At 32.3% G+C, this 18,282-nt stretch overlaps 1 protein-coding gene across 1 annotated transcript in view; it reads right to left on the reverse strand.

Annotated features, from left to right (window-relative positions):
- CDH10 (cadherin 10) overlaps nucleotides 1–18,282 on the reverse strand; it is a 286,197-nt gene that overhangs the window by 169,618 nt on the left and 98,297 nt on the right. The window lies entirely within an intron of this gene.

The raw sequence follows: 18,282 nt of genomic DNA on the forward strand, positions 1-18,282 counted from the left end.
CATTCTCCATTATAACTCCACTGCTAACACTTTAACATCAGCACTTATTAATAATCAATGAAATCAAATCCCCTCAAAATTATTAATTATTACATGTAATATGTGCAAGGCATTGTGTGTACAAAAATAAAATAAAAATAATCTTGCCTTAATTAAAAATGGGAAATGGAGAAGGATACAACATATAAAGAGACATAAAATAAACACATACAGAGGCTGGTAGAGTACTGTATCAAGAGTCAGGAAAAATCTAAGTTCAAATTTTGTTCAAGCACTTTCTAGCTGTATTACTTTGGGCAAATCACAACCTCTATTAACCTTAGTTTCCTCAACTGTAAAATGGAATAGTATGCAGTAGTTAATTCTTAGGTTTGTCATGAAATTTAAATAAGGTAATATTTGTAAATATTTTTAAATATGTACGGGGCCTAGTACACATTAGGCACTTAATGAATAATTGTTTCTTTCTTTCTTCCTAAAACAATGCTTATACATAATAAGATGAGGAGAAAAAAAAGTATCAGAAACTAAAGAGATTAAGTAAAAATGCCTCTTAAGAGATCTTCATAGTTCTTATATTAGCTTCATGACATATTAGCTTTCAAAACCCTTTGAAATCTCTTGTTTCTGTATCTTTCCAGATTTATCTCATATACCTCACCCTTCATGCTTGAACACATCAATGCAGGTCTAATCATTACAAGCACCAATTCAACAAATTTAAATATGATATCGTCCCCTTAACTTGTTGACCTCATCACATTCCATCATTTTGCAGAACACTTTCCAATCAATATAAACAACACTAATCTGCCTAAATTTCAGCCGTGGACCTCCAATTGGCTTTTGAATACTCTAAACTGGATGGATTTAGCCATATAAAACTCAAAATAGACCAAATTTAATTGCTCCCTAAATCCAACCCCTTTCAAATGTCAAATACTTGGCAGAATAACTTCATCCTTTTTGTCATCAGTATTGCAAACTCACAAGTATCTTTAACTCTGTATTTTTTCCTCAATTAACATATAAACAATTGTGAAATTTTGCCATTTCTAGCTCCATATTATTTTTTTTTAAATGTCTTCTCTCAAATCATTGTCTCACCACCAGAATTGAAGACTCTGTTCATGTTCTTCCAAATCAATCTCCCAGAGCCAAGTATCACTATATAGGTGCCCAACTGCTTTATCTAAATTACAACTTTGAATACTTCACTGTCCTATGCAATTTACCTCAGAAGTTTCTTATTGTCTTTTGGATAAAATATCATCTTCACTTTTCAGCTTTTAAAGACTTTCACAAACTGATGACAACCTACTTTTCTCAATCTTATACATTTTTCTTTCACACTCAATAGTCCATTCAAATTAGCCTTATTATTTTTCTTCGACACAATACATTACCTCTTTACAACTTCTGTGTCCCATGCTGAATATCATGAAAGTCTTTTGAAATTCATTTATGAATTACTGTTTAGAGTTCTCCCATCAAAGTAACTGACATGGCTCATACCTGACCAATCTTTCACCTGCCCCTCTAACCTTTTTTTTAGGGGAAAAGTGTATTGTTGAGGAAAAAAAGAGAGTTCTTATTGCTATCACAATGAACTTTCTTTCAAAACATCTTGCAATCTTGTGGAATTGAGACCAAAAGCTGAGAATGAATTAGGCATTAGTAGATATATAATAATTTGATACTTAAATAAAATATTATAATCAATATAAAAATTTTAAGAAACATCATGTATATATTTTTTGCTTTCATTCCATGAAAAAATCGTTCTAAGTATAAATGGAATATAACAGTGTTAGTTTCTGTTTGTTAATAGTGTAGACTTTGATTTTTCTCTATGTCATAGAATTATACCTTTTATTTTAATTCCACATTACATGATGTGGCAAATGATATCCCCACAGCAAATTTTTTTCTTCTTTTACTTTCTCCTCACTATTCATTATAAAGATAGTGTATTATCTTATAAACATATTCAGAAATATATTTCAGAAAGAAAAATATTTTTACAGATTTTGCAAACCTTTTGCAAAACTGTTTTGCAGTGATAGCTATCACCCCCTCCAAAAAAAAAAAAAAACTCTCCAAAAGAAAAACATAAAAAAAGGCTATCAATTTCTTTGTCAGTAAGCCTTTTAAGCAGAATTCCAATGAATTATTTCTACATTTGAAGTAAAACAGCATTTATTCTAGATTTGGGGCATGCCTGTCACTTCTCAATACTCTAAAGTTTATCATGAAATGAGTTATATCAGTCACTTTTTTGTATCAACTAGTTATTGACACAACAAAATTATGTGTTATAATTTAATAAAAATAATGTGGTAATTGCTATTTTGTGGAAAAATGACGGAATATAATTAAACCTTTCCCTATTAAAAATGAGCAACTCAGCTACTTTTGGCTATGTGTTCAGCCTATATGTTAAGCTACCTGTTATGTTCAACAGCTAAGCTGGAAGTCTAGTTAGGTTCAATGAATTGGCAAAGATGACACAAGAAATACACATAAAAGACATAAATCCAGATATTCTTGATTCCAAAAAATATATATTTTGGTAGTACTATGCTCCCTCAATATACAAGCACTAAAGCTCAGAATGAGAAAAGGATAGTAATAAATGCTAATAATAACCCAAAAAAGCACATTTTCAATCTATTGGGGAAGAAGAGCAACAAAAGGAGGAAAAGGATTATTACTTGTGTATCAATAGGAAAGGAATTATCACTACTTAAATTCTTATTTTGTTTCTATTTCTCTGCCAAGGGGAAAATCATAAAACTTAATTCAAAAATATTAACCTGTCAATAAGGAAGTGGTGAGTGGGAAGAATTCAATGAATTCAATTCAGTAGTCTTAAATGAGCAAATATTGTAAAATACTTTAAAAAGGAAAAAAAAGTTGAAATATATGATTACTGAGTCATTGTCATTAAAATGTTCAAAGTTATCTTGAAGAATTATGTCCTACATCTAGAAAATGAAGCATGCTATTTCAATATTTTTTCAATGAAGCATATGGAATCTATAAATTATAAATCAGTAAAAGACAATGTTTGTGACCATTTAAAAAGAGAATCAATGATCATGAGGTCACCATAGCCTCATTGAGAACATGTCTTGGCTGATACAACACATTTCTACTTTTAAAAATAACTTCATTTTATATTTAAAAATAAAAATCACTTATTTCCTCTTCCTCCCATCACAATTTGGGAAGAAGGGTGAAGCAAAAATCATCCAAATACATGTAACATATATGAATAATAAAGCAAAACCAATTCCCACATTGACCAGGTCCAAAAATGTTCATTTTTTTTTGAGAACCTCATCTTTCTGTAAGGATTTATGTTGGCATGCTTTCCCAAAAACCTTATATCATTCAACAGTTATCCAAGAATTAATTGGCCATAGAAGAAACATCTTCAATGATTATAGTCATTTAAAGCTTCTAAAGTTTATTCAGATGTTCAAAGCTTCCATCATGATCCACCAACTAAACATCTGGGATTCTCTATAGCTTTTTAAAAAATTTGTCCATTTATTTACTCATCTATCTGTTTATCTCATGGTCTATTTATTTAGTTATACTTAAACATTCACTTTTAATATATTTCCATAGGAGCCATGTTGGGAAAGAAAAATGAGAACAAAAAGGGAAAATCATGAGAAAGGGAAAAAACTAAAGGGATAAAAAGGGAAAATGGCATACTTCAATCTACATTCAGTCTCTATCATTTTCTCTCTGGATGTGAATGGCATTTTCCATCCAAAGCTTTTTTGAATTGTCTTAGATCACTGATTTGCTGAGAACTAAGTCTATCATAATTCATTATCCTACAAAATTGCTCTTTCTGTGTAAAATGTCCTCCTGATCCTGCTTCAGTTCATGTAAGTCTTTCTAGACTTTTCTGAAATCATCATTTCAATAATTACATACATACTTATATCACAAGATACGTACATATCTTATTCAGCAATTTTCCAATTGATGGGCATCCATTCATTTTCCAATGCTTTGCCACCACAAAAAGAACTGCTACAAACATTTTTGCACATGTGGTTCCTTTTACCTCTTTTATGGTCTGTGATACAGACCCAGTAGTTGCATTGCTCTCTAGTTTTTTATGGTTATTTTGAATGCAGGTGATTAGACTATACATCAGCTATCAAAGTCCTTAGTCCCCTGAGTCAATCAAAAGTTGAGAAATGTTTCAAAATGTAGACTAAATTTTATGGGGATGAAATGGGGATTAGGATATTGCTTCTAATCCACTTATTATGTTATGTGAGGAAATGATTTTTTTTTTTTTTTTTTTTTTTTTAGTGTTCTCATAACCTTCTCTGTGAAACATCATTGTAACAGGATCACCATCAGGAAAAAAAATTCCCCTTTTAATCTAAAGGCTGTTAACATAGGAATTGGGTTTTTTAAAGGATGTGATAAATAAAGCAAATAGTTGAAAACTACTAAATATTTAATGATATATTTTGTCATAAAGCATTTAATAATAATTATAATAATGTTTGCTATAATAGTTTTAAAATGTAGTTTCAAAATAGTAATTATGAGTCAATTATCAGGTATTTGCTATATGTATGAAGCCCCAAAATTTTAATTTTACCTTATAAAGGATAAATGAAATGTAAATTGTGATAGAAAACATCAGGAAAGATAGTCAAGCCCTTGGCTGTGGTTAGTGAAATTCTGCTATTTAAGGTAAAAATTCTTGAGATTATAATTTGCTATTTTTACTTTGACCTTTCTTTGCAAATTTAGGAGTCTGAATTGTCATGATGCCAATAGAAGAAAATGACATGAGCTGCAGTCTGTAAACTATTAAAGATGTATGTCTGTGCCTGGGGAAACTTTTGGGGACAAGTATGGCATGGCCTAGATAGGATACTTATGACTCCCCATTGTGTTTTTCTCTTCTGTTATTGCCTTTCAAATTCCCCACATGATTAATTCTGAGTCTTGCTTTTAAAACCCTGTGACAACATGATTGGCTTTCAGATATGACTCATGCCCATAATCAAACAGAACTATGGGAGTTCTTTTTTCCATCATGATATAACCATACCTCTTTTTTTCCTTTCATAGCAAACTTCGTTTATCAAGATGTTTGACAGTACATAACTAAATCTATTAAATAATAAATTGATCATGGAACATCTCTGAGTTACTATAATAGGTGGCAAGTGTGAACATCTTATGATTTTTACTTATATTTTGGTCAAAGTATAATATAGGAATGATATCCTCTTAAGGAGAGAATGATTAAACAAAGCTATAAGACAAAGATGTAATATGAAGGTTTTTAAAAGTTTTTTTTTTAAAGTAAATGGAATAATAAATTTTGAGAAAGCAACAGGATTAGATTGTTTTCTCTAAGAATTATATACACATGCAAGGCTCTGACTATGTTTTAGCAATAAATTCTCAAAATTGAATGAAAGATTTATTATTAATGTTTTTACACACAAATTGTCTTGATAATGGTGAAGAAAATAAAGTTATTTTCCAATTTTATCTATCTGATAATTTTGAAGGGCTCATTTACAATTGGAACCTCATACATTTTTAAAAGATCTTTATGTCAGCTATAGGATTTAAGTAAGGATAGATATAGCAAATAGCATATGAACTGAAATTCTTTGTACCAAATTGACAAAACTGTATTACTAGCAGAATTATCTAGGAACATCTACATTTGGAGCCAGGGAAGCAGAAACCACTTTAGAGCTGTCCTGAGAATAAATCTATTGTCCAAGAAAAGACATCTAGGGACCAGATAATGATATGAGACATCTGGCACTCAAAATGTGCTTGTTAGAAGGGATATTGAGAACAGGTTACTAGGATACAAAGAGACTTGATTTCAGTTAATACTGGTGAAGACTATTTGGTTTTTTTGTCTCAAGATGTTTATATTTAAGTTTTCTTGGTCACCTTGGTAACATGTAAACATCTCTTCTCAGAACTAGTCTGTTGGAAGAACTTTAAGAAGTTTGATTTGTAGTTGACAATGTAATTATGCAATTATGGGAATTGTAAGGAAAACTTGAATTGTTTCAACCTACTGCTGTGTAGCTGGGAAATTGGACCATCTTTATGTGCTATTATGCTGAACAGAAATTCTGATCCAAAGAGCGATAGAAGGGTTTTCTTGTAATTTTCAACCCCTCTCTTCGAAAGGCCCAGAAGGGCCTTTCTTACTACTCCCACAGCTGCCAAACTTGTGGATGTGGACTCCTGCACGTTCTGATGAAAGTCCATTCTTCTGAGTGGATGGCAAAACCCTCTAGGCACCTCAAGGTTTGACTAGTATAGACCTAGAAGCTGCCAATATCCAGGTGAATAGCTATTCCAAGATTTTGGATGAGGGCTGAGTATTCTGTCCCAAGATTTTTCGTTTGTTTGTTGTGTTGTTGTGTCCTCTCACAATAACCACCGACGCCCAAATTCAGGCATGTTCTGGATTTTCCCTCTCTATTCTTGCCCCACTTCCCCCCAACAAGTAAATAATGGTTAGCAATCCTGGTTTCTTATCCTGGCCCTGCATGCTTTCTTGGCTTATACTTGCCTCTCCTTTATTTTCATAAGGGTGGTGATTCCTTCAGACTCCATTCCTTTGACCAAAAGAGGAAAAGATCAAGATTTTAGGAGACACCCTGTTTTCCAGAGCCTAGGACCAGCAAGCAGGCTGTGTCCTGAGTTTGACAAAACAATCTTTTGCACTCACCTTCTGGATTATCTCAGGTACAGCAAAATCCCAGAATTTCTTGTGGTCATGAAGCCCAGCTAGAATCAAAATTGTCCCATTATTTCTGTTACCTCTCACTGTCAGGACTACAGCTCACAGTTACTGGGTATATGTATTACTGAGATCTTCTCACACTCTCTCCCTCTCCCCCAACATACACACATCATTGTGCACTTGTTTACAAGTTGTTTCCCTCATTTTGAAACTAAACTTCTATTTAATTCCTGATTCTTTTATCTCTAGCCTTCATTGTATGACTGCAGTCACCCACAGGTTACATGTTGAATCCAATTCAGTTAACACTAGGAAATCTAGTCACAGCTAGGCTGGAAAGCTCAGTAGAATTTTTTTTCTTTATCTTTTTTTTTTTTTTTTTTTTGTGAGGCATTTGGGGTAAAGTGACTTGCCCAGGGTCACACAGCTAGGAAGTGTTAGGTGTCTGAGACTATATTTGAATTCAGGTCCTCCTGACTTCAGGGCTGGTGTCCAACCACTGCACCATTTAGCTGCCCTGCTCAGTAGAATTTCCATTCCCATATAAAGATTTTCTCTATTTCTTATTTTTATTTTGTTTTATAGTTAGTTAAATGGTCAGATGGAAAGAGGCAGGAAAGATGTGTATTCCAATACATCAGAGGAGCCTGTTACTTGATTGTGAGGTAAAGAAGCTAAATTAAGGACCTAAAAACCAGAAGCTCTGAAGCCAGTCTGTTATTCTATCACAAAACATGATTAATTAAATACCATCTTCTAGACACTCTTCTAAGCCCTGAGAATATAAAGAAAGGAAAAAAACAATACCTGTTCTCAAGGAGCTCACAATCTGTTTGGAGAAATAAATGCAAATAACTATTTACAAACACTTTATATACAAGATAAATTGGAAATCATAGGAAGAAATCACTAGAATTAGATGAATCTAGAAGAGTTTTCTGTAGAAGATGAGAGTTTAGCTTGGATCTGCGGAAACTCAGGGAATCCAGGAGGTAGATAGGAGAGAGAGCATTCCAAGGATGGGAGAAGGCTACTAAAAATGCCAACAATCAGAAGATGGAATTCCTTATTTGAGAAGTCAAATCTAATTGTATTCTGCATTACATAGTGGCATATATGATGTACAAAGTCTAAAAGTGTGTGTGTGTATGTGCACATGCACAGATTATGAAAGACTTTGAATGACAAAGAGGAACACAATGCCGAAAGACAACATGTTTATTTAAAACAACCAAAAAAAAAAAAAAGAAATTTGATATTACAATTAACTTTTGATCTGAAAACAAGCTGAAGTAACCTAGTTTTAGAAATAAAAGGAGCATTAAAGATCCTATAGTTCAATTTTCTCACATTAGAGATGAAGAAACTGAGGTTCAGTGAATTAGGTGTAGCAATTAGCAATGCCAGAGCTTCAATGAGAAAGCTAGCATTCTCTTCACTGTGCCATTTTGTCATCTTTGTTCATCTTTGCCTTTTGTTTCTTTAGAACCCTAATGTTAGTCTTACCTCTATTATTTCTAGAGTCCTCCTCCTTCTGAAAGGTTTTTGCAAGGCTCTCATTCAATTTGCTTGAATTATTTTTTCATATTTTCTACTGTGTATGTTGCTAGTATATATGTCTTATTTCATTCCTTAGACTGTAAACAAGTTGTCTTAGTTATTTGTCTTTCATTCTCGAGGACTAATTAACATCAGAAGATGATGTCTTCACTTGCAAGTGAATTGGATTTAACCAAGATAGGGCTGTACAAAGCCATCACTTCACTATCTCCTCCAAAGACCCTGGTGATGGACTCAAGATGCAATGGGAAACCTGCCATTTTAAAATAATATCTTTTCCAGGTCTCAGTTTGTCTGAGAAAAAAACCTATTCAGTAATTAAAGTCTAGATAAGAATTGAGGCAAAAATGGTGTAATGTGTCTTCATAAAAGGGAGAGAAAGACTATCAGAGTTTCAGATCAGAACAGAAACCATTGCTACTTATATACACTCTCAGAAATCAAAGCTCAAACAATGAGTAAGTGAGGCTTGGGCTAGGAATTATTACTGGCCAATCAGTGAAATTCAGAAGGATTGGGGTTTAAAGGCATAGTCAAATAACTCCATTTGAATGCCATGGACTTTTACAAACCCCTTTGTTTTTTCAGAAGTTTTTCAAGAAATCATGAATGAAAACTATGAGAGAAAAAAAGTTAATTGTCCTGGTTTTTCAGGAAAATAATACAAAACAAATAAATAAATAAAAAATTAAAACAGAATAAATAAGGAAGAAAGAAAAAGAATCTAGCCTTTAAACCCAAAGATACTTTGCAAAAATAAGAAATAAAAAGTTATATTCCTTTAGACAGAGCACATATAACTTCCCATATGAACTGAGGTAGAAAATGTGGAGGCAGAGGAGGAGACCCTGACAACAGAAGTTATAATTCAGATATAATATAGTGAAGGATAATTGTAAGCACATCAATTCTGACAGATGTATTGATAAGTTAGGAGGCTATGTTTTCTAATCAGCTCACCAAAAAACTGAAAATCCTAAGGAATATTGTATTATACAGAATTATATCAAGGAGAAATAGTACAAACAGCCAGAAAAAAACAATTTAAGTATTAAGGAGCTTCATTTAGGATTACCCAGGTCTTAGAAGCTTCCACATTAAAAGATATAAGGGCCTGGAATGTGATAGTGAAAGAAAGTAAAAGAAAAGGAAAAAAAAAGTTTTAAAAAAGTAAAGGAAAGTAAGGAGCCTGAACTAAAACCAAGAATCCACTACCCAGCAAAATTAAGCATCATCTTTCGGGGGAAAGATAATTCAATGAAATAGGGAATTTTCAATCATTTCTGATGAAAAGACCAGAACTGAAGAGAAAATTTGATCTTCAAGTAGAAGACTCAAGAGAAGCATAATAAGGTAAACATGAAAGAAAAAAAAAGATATTGCTTTTTTAATGTTAAAATGTTTACATTCCTATATGTTAAACTGCTTACATTCTTATATGGGAAGATGATATTAGTAACTCTTGAGAACTATCTTTGTCAAAAGAAGTTAGAAGGGGTATACATAGATGGAGGTTGTGGATGTAATTTGATTTTAATGTGATGATATAAAAAAGAAATAAAGGCTTTGAAAAAGAATTGTACTGGAAGAAAAGGAAAGGGGCGGGGGGTTAAATGGGGTAAATTATATGAAGAAGCACACAAAATAGAAGAAAAGATGGTACTGGCATGAGCATTGTTTGAACCATAATCTCATCAAACTTTTTTCAGAGAAGAAAAACATAAAACTTAGTTTTGATATAGAAATTTGTTTCACTGCATAGGGAAATAGGAGGGGAAGGGGAAAGAAAAGGGGAGTTTGACAGAAGAGAGGAAAGAAGTAGAAAGGAAAAAGGGTAAAAAAGGGGAGGGTGATAAAAGGAAGAGCAGATTGAGGGAAATAGGACTCCTCACTGGTGAGGAGAGAATGGATCAAAGGAAAGAGAAAAGTATAAAGGAGAAAAAAATGGAACTGAAGGGAAAACAGTATTCTTAACTGTGAATGTGAATGAGATGAACTCTCCTATTAAAGGGAAGCAGATTACAGAGTGGATTAAAAGCCAGAATCTAACCATATGCTGTTTACAAGAAATACATTTGAAGTAGAGAGATGCACACCGAATAAAGGTAAAAGGCAGAAGCAAAATCTATCTTGCTTAAGTTGAAGCAGGGTTGGCAATCTTCATCTCAGACCAAGCAAAAACAAAAATAAATCTACTTAGAAAAGAAAGAAAATTATATCTTGCTAAAAGTACCCTAGACAATACAGTGATATCAATACTAAACCAATATGTAGCAAGTAGAACTCAGCATTGAATTTAGCATTTAAATTACTAGAGAAGAAGTTAAGTGAGTTCCAGGAAGATACCCTCTCCCACAATGAGGTAAATCAAAACAAAAAATAAAGAAAGAAGTTGAGGCAAATAGTTTCAAAACCATTTGGTACTGACTAAAAAACAGAATACTGGATCAGAGTGGTGGAAAAGGTTAGGCATACAAGATCCAATAGTTTATGATTGTAGTAATCTATTGTTTGATAAATCCAGGGACTCCATTTTCTGGGATAAAAACTCACTATATAATAAAAATTGCTGGGAAAATTGTTAAATAGTATGCCAGAAACAAGTTATAGACCACCTTGACATACCACATATGGCAGAAATGGGTTCATGATTTAGGCATAAGGGTGATGTTATGAGAAAATTAGGAGAGCAAGGGATAGTCTACTAGTCAGATCTATGGAGAAGGGAGAAATTGAGGACCAAAGGAGAACTAGAGAACATTATGAAATTTAAAATGGATAATTTTAATTGTGTTAAATTAAAAAGGTTTTGCTCAAACAAAATCAATGCAGCCAAGATTAGGAGGAAAGCAGAAAATTGGGAAACAATATTTGCAACCGGTGTTTCAGATAAAGGTCTCATTTCTAAAATATGTAGAGAACTGAGACAAATTTAAAGGAATACAAATCGTTTCTCACTTGAAAAAGGATCAAATGATATGGACAGACAATTTTTACTTGATAAAATTAAAGCCACCTACAATCACATTAAAAATACTCTAAATCACTATTGATTAGAGAAATGCTAATTATGACAACTCTATGATACCACTTCATACCTCTGAGATTGGCTAAAATGACAGGAAAAGACAATGATAAATGTTGCAGGGATGTGAGAAAACTGGGATACTAGAGCATTGCTGATGGAATTGTAAACTAATCAAACCATTGTGCAGAGCAGTTGGGAAATATGTTCAAAGGGCATCAAATTGTGTATAACCTTTGATCCAGCAATGTCACTACTGAGTTTATTTCCCACAGAAATCATAAAATGGAGAAAAGGACCCACATGTGCAAAAATGTATGTGGCAATTTGTTTTTTGTAGTGACAAGGAATTGGAAATTTAGGATCTGCCCCTCAATTAAGGAATGGCTGAATAACTCATGATTATATGAATGTAATGGAATACTAATATCCTATAAGAAATAATGATTTCAGAACAGCCTGGAAAGACTTAGATGAACTCATACTGAATGAAGTAAGCACAATGAGAAGAACATCATACATAGTAACAGCAAGATTATGTGATGATTAACTATGAAGGACTTGTCTCTTCTTAGAAATACAATTCAAGACAATTACAATAGACTTAGGATATAAAATATTATCAGCATCCAAAGAGAGAAATATACAGACTGAATGTGAATCAAAACATAGTATTTTCAACTTTTTGTTTGTTTGCTTTTTCTTTCTAGCATTTTTTTTTCCTTTTGATCTGATTTTTCTTTTATAATATGACAAATATAGAAGTATGTTTGAAAGAATTGCACTTGTTTGACATCTAAATTGCTTGCTGTATTGGAGAGAGGAGAAGAGAGGGAAGGAGAAAAAAATGAAATATGAAGTCTTAAAAATGAATACTGAAAACTATCTTTACATATATTTAGGGAAATAAAGTACTGAGAAAAGCCAAAAGCCAAAGGAAATAAAACCAGAGAAAACACATGGAACTGAAAGATTAAAAGCTTAGTTTTAATTGTGGAACTTGCCTAAAGGATATCTATAATTGCATCCTTGCAACAAGGGTATCTATATCACTGAATTTAAGAAGACTTGAAGGAAAAGTATAAGAAAACTGGAAATATAAGAGGGAGATAGATTATGAAGTACTTTGAATGCCAAAGCATTTTGCATTTATTTCTGGAAGTGATAGGAAGTCACTGGAGTTTATTGAGTTTATTAGATTTGAACTTCATTGGGGGCTGAATGGAGTATAGATTGAAAAGGAAAGAGACAATATCCACTAGGATATTGCAGTAGCCCAGGCATCAGGTAAAAAGGATTTGCTCCACAGTGGTGGCAGTGTCAGAGGAGAAAATGGGGTAAATTTGAGGTATGTTGCAAAGATGAGATTGACATTTCTTGATAATAGATTTCATATGGTCAGTGAGAGACAGAGAAACACACTTAGATTGTGAGTCTGGGAGACTAAGAGAATACTACTGCTTTTGAAAATAAAAGAGGTGAGGAGAGAAGAGACTGAGAAGTGAATGTGTTCAGCTTTGTACATGTTGAGTTAGAATGGCTACTAAATATTCAGTATAAGATACCTGAAAGACAGATGAAAATAAAAGGATAAGGCAAAAGGCAAGAAACGTGGGATGGGCAGGTACTTTTGAAAATCATTAGCATATAGTAGTAATTAAATTCCTCAGTATTAATGAGATAACCAAATGAAATAATAAGCAGGAGAATGACAGCAGGTTCCTGGACAGAACAGTTACCATTGGAGGGTGTAATCTGGATACAGATCCAGAATAGGAAATTAAAAAAAGATAGATTCTAATTTTGGTAGGATGAGAATCAGAAGAGAGGAATAACCAGAAACCCTAACAAAAAAAAGATTATCAAGTAGGAGAGATTGACAAGAGTAAATGGCTGCAGTGAATTCAGGGAGAATGAAATTTGAAAAAAAGAAACTGAATTTGGCAATTAAGAAATCATTGGTAAAATGAAAAGGAAAAGTTTTAGTAGAATGAGGTATTATAGCTAGTTAAAAAGTTAAGAGTAAGGAAGTGGAGGCATATATTATAAATGTCTTTTTGAAAGCATTTAACACCAAAGGGCTAAAAAGATAAAGGATCAGATAACAGGAAACAGAATGATCAAATAAGATCTTTTTTATTTATTTTTTTTGAGAGTGAAAGATGCATAGGAATGTTTATAGGCGGTAGGAAGGAGGCAGTAGACAAGGCAAGATTGAAAGTAAAATATAAGATATAAGATTAAGAGATTGTGATAGAAAAGGTGATCTCTTTGAGGTGATGGGATAGAAAAAGGTTGTTTAAGGAAACAATGGGGTTTGTGAGACAGGGCTGATGGAAAAGATGATTGCATTAAACATATGTGTAATATGAGATGAGAAAAAAAGAGGAAGTATATTATAGCAAATGGCTTCAATTTTTTCTCTTTCTGTAAATTATGAAGCAAGGTTCTCAGCTGAGAGTATGAGGAGCCAGGGAGTCACTTGAGGTTTCAGGAAGAATGAAAGGGTTTGGAAGAGCCATGATCCTCAAAGCAATGTTCTCTCTGATCCTGAAAAAAGCACACACCAGCAATTTATATCAGTAGTTATGAAATATAGAAAGTTAAAGATTGTGTTGTGAAAGTATGTAAGCTAAGGCAGATTCAGTGTCCTTTGCTCCATACAATCTACCCTAATCCTATAATTACCTCCTTTTCCTTTTCCATCCAAACCAAACCTCACAGATAGATTTTTTCCTGTGTTTCTCTCTGTTACTGAACACCTGCATGTATTTTTGATCCTTTTCTCTAGTCATATTTGCCAGAAGTCATTGTTCTACTAACATACCCAGCAGCATACATCATTTGACAAAAATGCAATTAGAGTAAAGCATTTTTATTACTCAAAAGAGTGTGGCAAGTTTGAAATATCGGGGTGGATACTGAAGCATATATATTTGGATATGGCTTGCAGTGCGATAATGATTCTCAAGCAACTTCCCAAAGAAAATCACAAGGGACCTGAAGATGCAAACACACTGTAAATGAGAGCCATTGATGAACCAGGCAAAATAACATCTTTTTTCTCCCTTTTCATTTTGTTTACTCAAAAGAACAGTGCTCTTCTGTCCAGCAGGGACAAAATTTAATTGAATCTATAATTATATGCTGCCTCCAAGTAAAAAACAAGGAATCTCTGATGGAAATTCATAATGCCATAATAATCATTTCCACTGTTATATAGCAGTTGCACATGTACAAGCCATAGATAAATAATAATGTGACAATTCCAGCAGAGAAACATTTATGTGATATTTAAGAAATCTATTTTTCCTCTTACAGTCATCTCTCTCATAAGCATAATGTTGTAAGTCACTGACTTCTCACTCCTATCTCATGTTTTTTTTTTTTTTTTTCTTAAAAGTTTGTTAAAAAGCCATCAATGTTTCATAAAGAAATATCTGTTAGGCGGAAGATTAAAAGTTTCTCTTGAGATTATAACCTTTGCAGATATTTATAAACATGTTTTCAAAGCTCTACTGGAGCATATCCACATTTAAATTAATCCACCCACATTTACTAATAGGGTCACCTTCCCTCCCAAACATTAGCTGAATTACACCTACTCTTTCCCAAATAATTTGGTTATAACAAACATCCATCTGCAGGAAATAAATTCAGAGTTGCCTTAGAGCTACTAGACACTTCCAATGAGACGGGGGGGGGGGGGGGGGGGGGGAGTAGTTGTAGAGAAGGAAACTGAGAAAAAGGAAAAGAGATGCATATATTCATTTTCTATAATACCTGGTAGTGACTTGTCCCATTGTTTTGTGAGCAAATCTTTTTGTATGAAAGTGAGAATTCTAGGACAGTTTAGCTCCAATATAAAAGAAATATCATACTTCTATGCTCAAATATGTACTTTTAAGACCATTCACAGTATGGGCCCTATTATGTGTACATTCTCTATCTTGCCCTCAAACTAACAAAGTATAATAAACTTATCCTTTTTTCCAAATGGGGAAAGAAGTGGGGTCTGGAATTGCATTTTTATTTATGTAAATAACTATCAATTGTAGAACTCTTACTAAATGGCAGAAGGAAGGAAGAAAATAAGGAAAGCGGGAAAGGACAGGAAGGAGGAAGAGAGAAAGGTAGGACAAAAAAAAAACATTAAAAAAACCTTTTAGTTGCCTGTAAAAAAAAAAAAAAAGAAGGTAGGTCAAATAAGCTTAAATAACTTGGACCATGAAGGCAAAAAGCCTAATTTGTTTTATTATGCAAATTTGTGGATGGATTTTTTTCCTGACATATATATTCTTTAAATTATATGTAAAAAACTGCACATTTTAAAAAATCTTGCTTATAATTTTTGGAGAAAATAACAACATTTTGAAGTTTGAGACTACAATTTATTTTTACTTGTATAGTTTGTAGATGATTGAGGACTTTCCCAACTTTTAGTTTTAAATATAAATCTATTATACCAATTTTTAAATAAGGGAAAATTTTTCTTTTAGCATATAAATAATATATGTGTATACATATGCAAACATGTGTATTATATAATATATACATATACATATACATACATGCTCAGAATCAGGAAATATTAGAGATTAAATGATACAAAAATAGTAAAATGCTTAGCACAGTATCTGATATATTGTGGTTATGTAATTGTTAGTTATTGTTGTTATTATTATGAAAGAAATTTCAAAACTCTCCTTTTTTACAAAGAAGAAAACTAAAATAGTATCACTGATATCAAATCACAAAGCTAGACAGGACTGGGCATAGAATTCAGGTCTCTTTATACTCAGTCTGATGTTTAACACTGGTACAATTTTATATTTCCCAAAAAAGAGGAATTAAAAAAAAACTTATTATACTACATATATCTTGAATTTAGAAATTGTATCCAGAATCATAGTCACCTCATATTAGAATGACAGAGAAGATATTTGCTTGTAAGAAAAATATTGCTACTAGGACTAAGCTAAATCTTTGAATCAAATTTTATGCAAGACCCAGCAGATAGTACCTTGCAAAACTACGGTTGATATCATTTATGAATATTGATAGAAAACAAGAAAATAAAGAAAAAAATTCTTTATTTAAGGTGAAATTGATATTCTATCATTGGAGATACTTCTAAAATGGCAAAATAATAATTTTGGTGGTTTCTGATTTGATGATTTCTAAAATTAAAAAAATGGTAACAATATTATTCTTAAGGAGAAAAAGGAGAAAGAAAAGAAAGTAGAGGAGAGCATGAGAGGAGGAGAATGAGGAGGAGGAGGAAGAAGAAGAAGAGGAGGAGGAAAAGGAGGAGAAAGAAAAGAAAGAGAAGGAAGAAAAGAAGGAGGAAGAGAAAAGAAGATCATTATCATGATTTAACTTGTTTGGGGGATTTGAAATATTCATAAGAAAGTTTTGAAGTGAAGTAATCAAAGGTCAGTCTTATTTTTCTAGTGAAGTTTATTGGTGAATTTAATCTAGTTTCAATCCCTGCACCTACAAAATTAATAAGACCTTCATCTTAGTTTGAAATAAAACAACAAAAGCATGAAATTTAAGTCTTGGTTAAATCTTTTTAATAAAATTATAATAATATCAAGTTTACATAAAATAAATATAAAATATAAATACAAATAAGGATAATACATATATAATATAATAAATAAAATAAGGAAAACATAAAAGATGTTACACAGATAAATAGATACAACTGCAAGAAAAATAATCTTTTAAGTTCAGGCTACTTCGTCAATGCTTGATTTGGAGTCAGAGAATATAAGTTCAAATTCTGTCTTGGTCACTTATTAGTTGTGTAATTTTGGACGAGTTATCTTTAGATCTCAGCTTTTTCATCAGTGAAAAGAGGATTATTGAACTAGAAGACCTTTAAGATATAGTTCTAAATGTATGATATGATATGATATAATATATTTTCTATGCACATAGAATATTATCTCTATCTTATTCTGTTTTATTTCCTCTTCTCACAATGAATGAGATGATGAAATGAAATTTTTCCAAATGAAAAAGAATGATCTTTGGCAAATTTGGACTTTGAACTCGGCATTGGTTTTCTCTCTCTCTCTTGTTCTCTCTCTCTCTCTCTTTCTCTCTTTCTCTCTCTTCTCTCTCTCTCTCTCACTTTCTCTCTTCCCTTTTTCCTCTCCCCATATACACACATAATGTGTATGAATGCAAATCACTGATATTGATCTGTGAAGATAAGCGTTACTGTGATAAAGAAAATATTTTTTCAAATATTTTGACATTCAATATTTGACAGTTTTCAATTTTAACAACTTTTAACAAGTGAAAATATTATTTTCACTTTTTTTCAAAAAGTCAATAGTAATGACTTTATTAAAAAACACTTAACTTTCCTAGATTTAATACCAGAAAGGCCATCAGAAATTATCTAATCCAATCTCCTGATTTTCCAAATGAGAAAACTGAAGTCCAAAGAGACAATCCATCTTTATTGAGTTTGCATAAGTGATCATTCAATCTCAGGCTTTCTAAACCTTCTTGACACCTGTTATACTCCATTAATTTGAAATGTGATAGTTACCATACATTTCCCTCTTCCACAGTCAGAAAAATAGACCTCATAAAAGTGGAAAATGAGTCTTGAACTTAGACTAGAAGCACATTTATTTTGTGAAGAGGATGTCATTTCTTTGATTCCAAACTGTCTTATGCTTTGTAAAGGTCAACATTGCTATTGGTGATTTGGGGATGCAAAAGTTGTCATATTTCATTGAGTCAAAGTTTGCTAAGTTAAAAACTAAACTGCATACATGTAAAAAATTAATTAAAATTATTCAAATAAAATCTTTAAAAGTACACATATCCATTTATATTTCTCAGTGTTTTTGTCTGTCTCTGTATTTATATTTGTCTTTGTTGATGTTTTTGTCTATAT

Source organism: Antechinus flavipes, chromosome 1 (assembly GCF_016432865.1).
Source record: "Antechinus flavipes isolate AdamAnt ecotype Samford, QLD, Australia chromosome 1, AdamAnt_v2, whole genome shotgun sequence".
In the NCBI taxonomy this organism is placed as follows: Eukaryota; Metazoa; Chordata; class Mammalia; order Dasyuromorphia; family Dasyuridae; genus Antechinus; species Antechinus flavipes.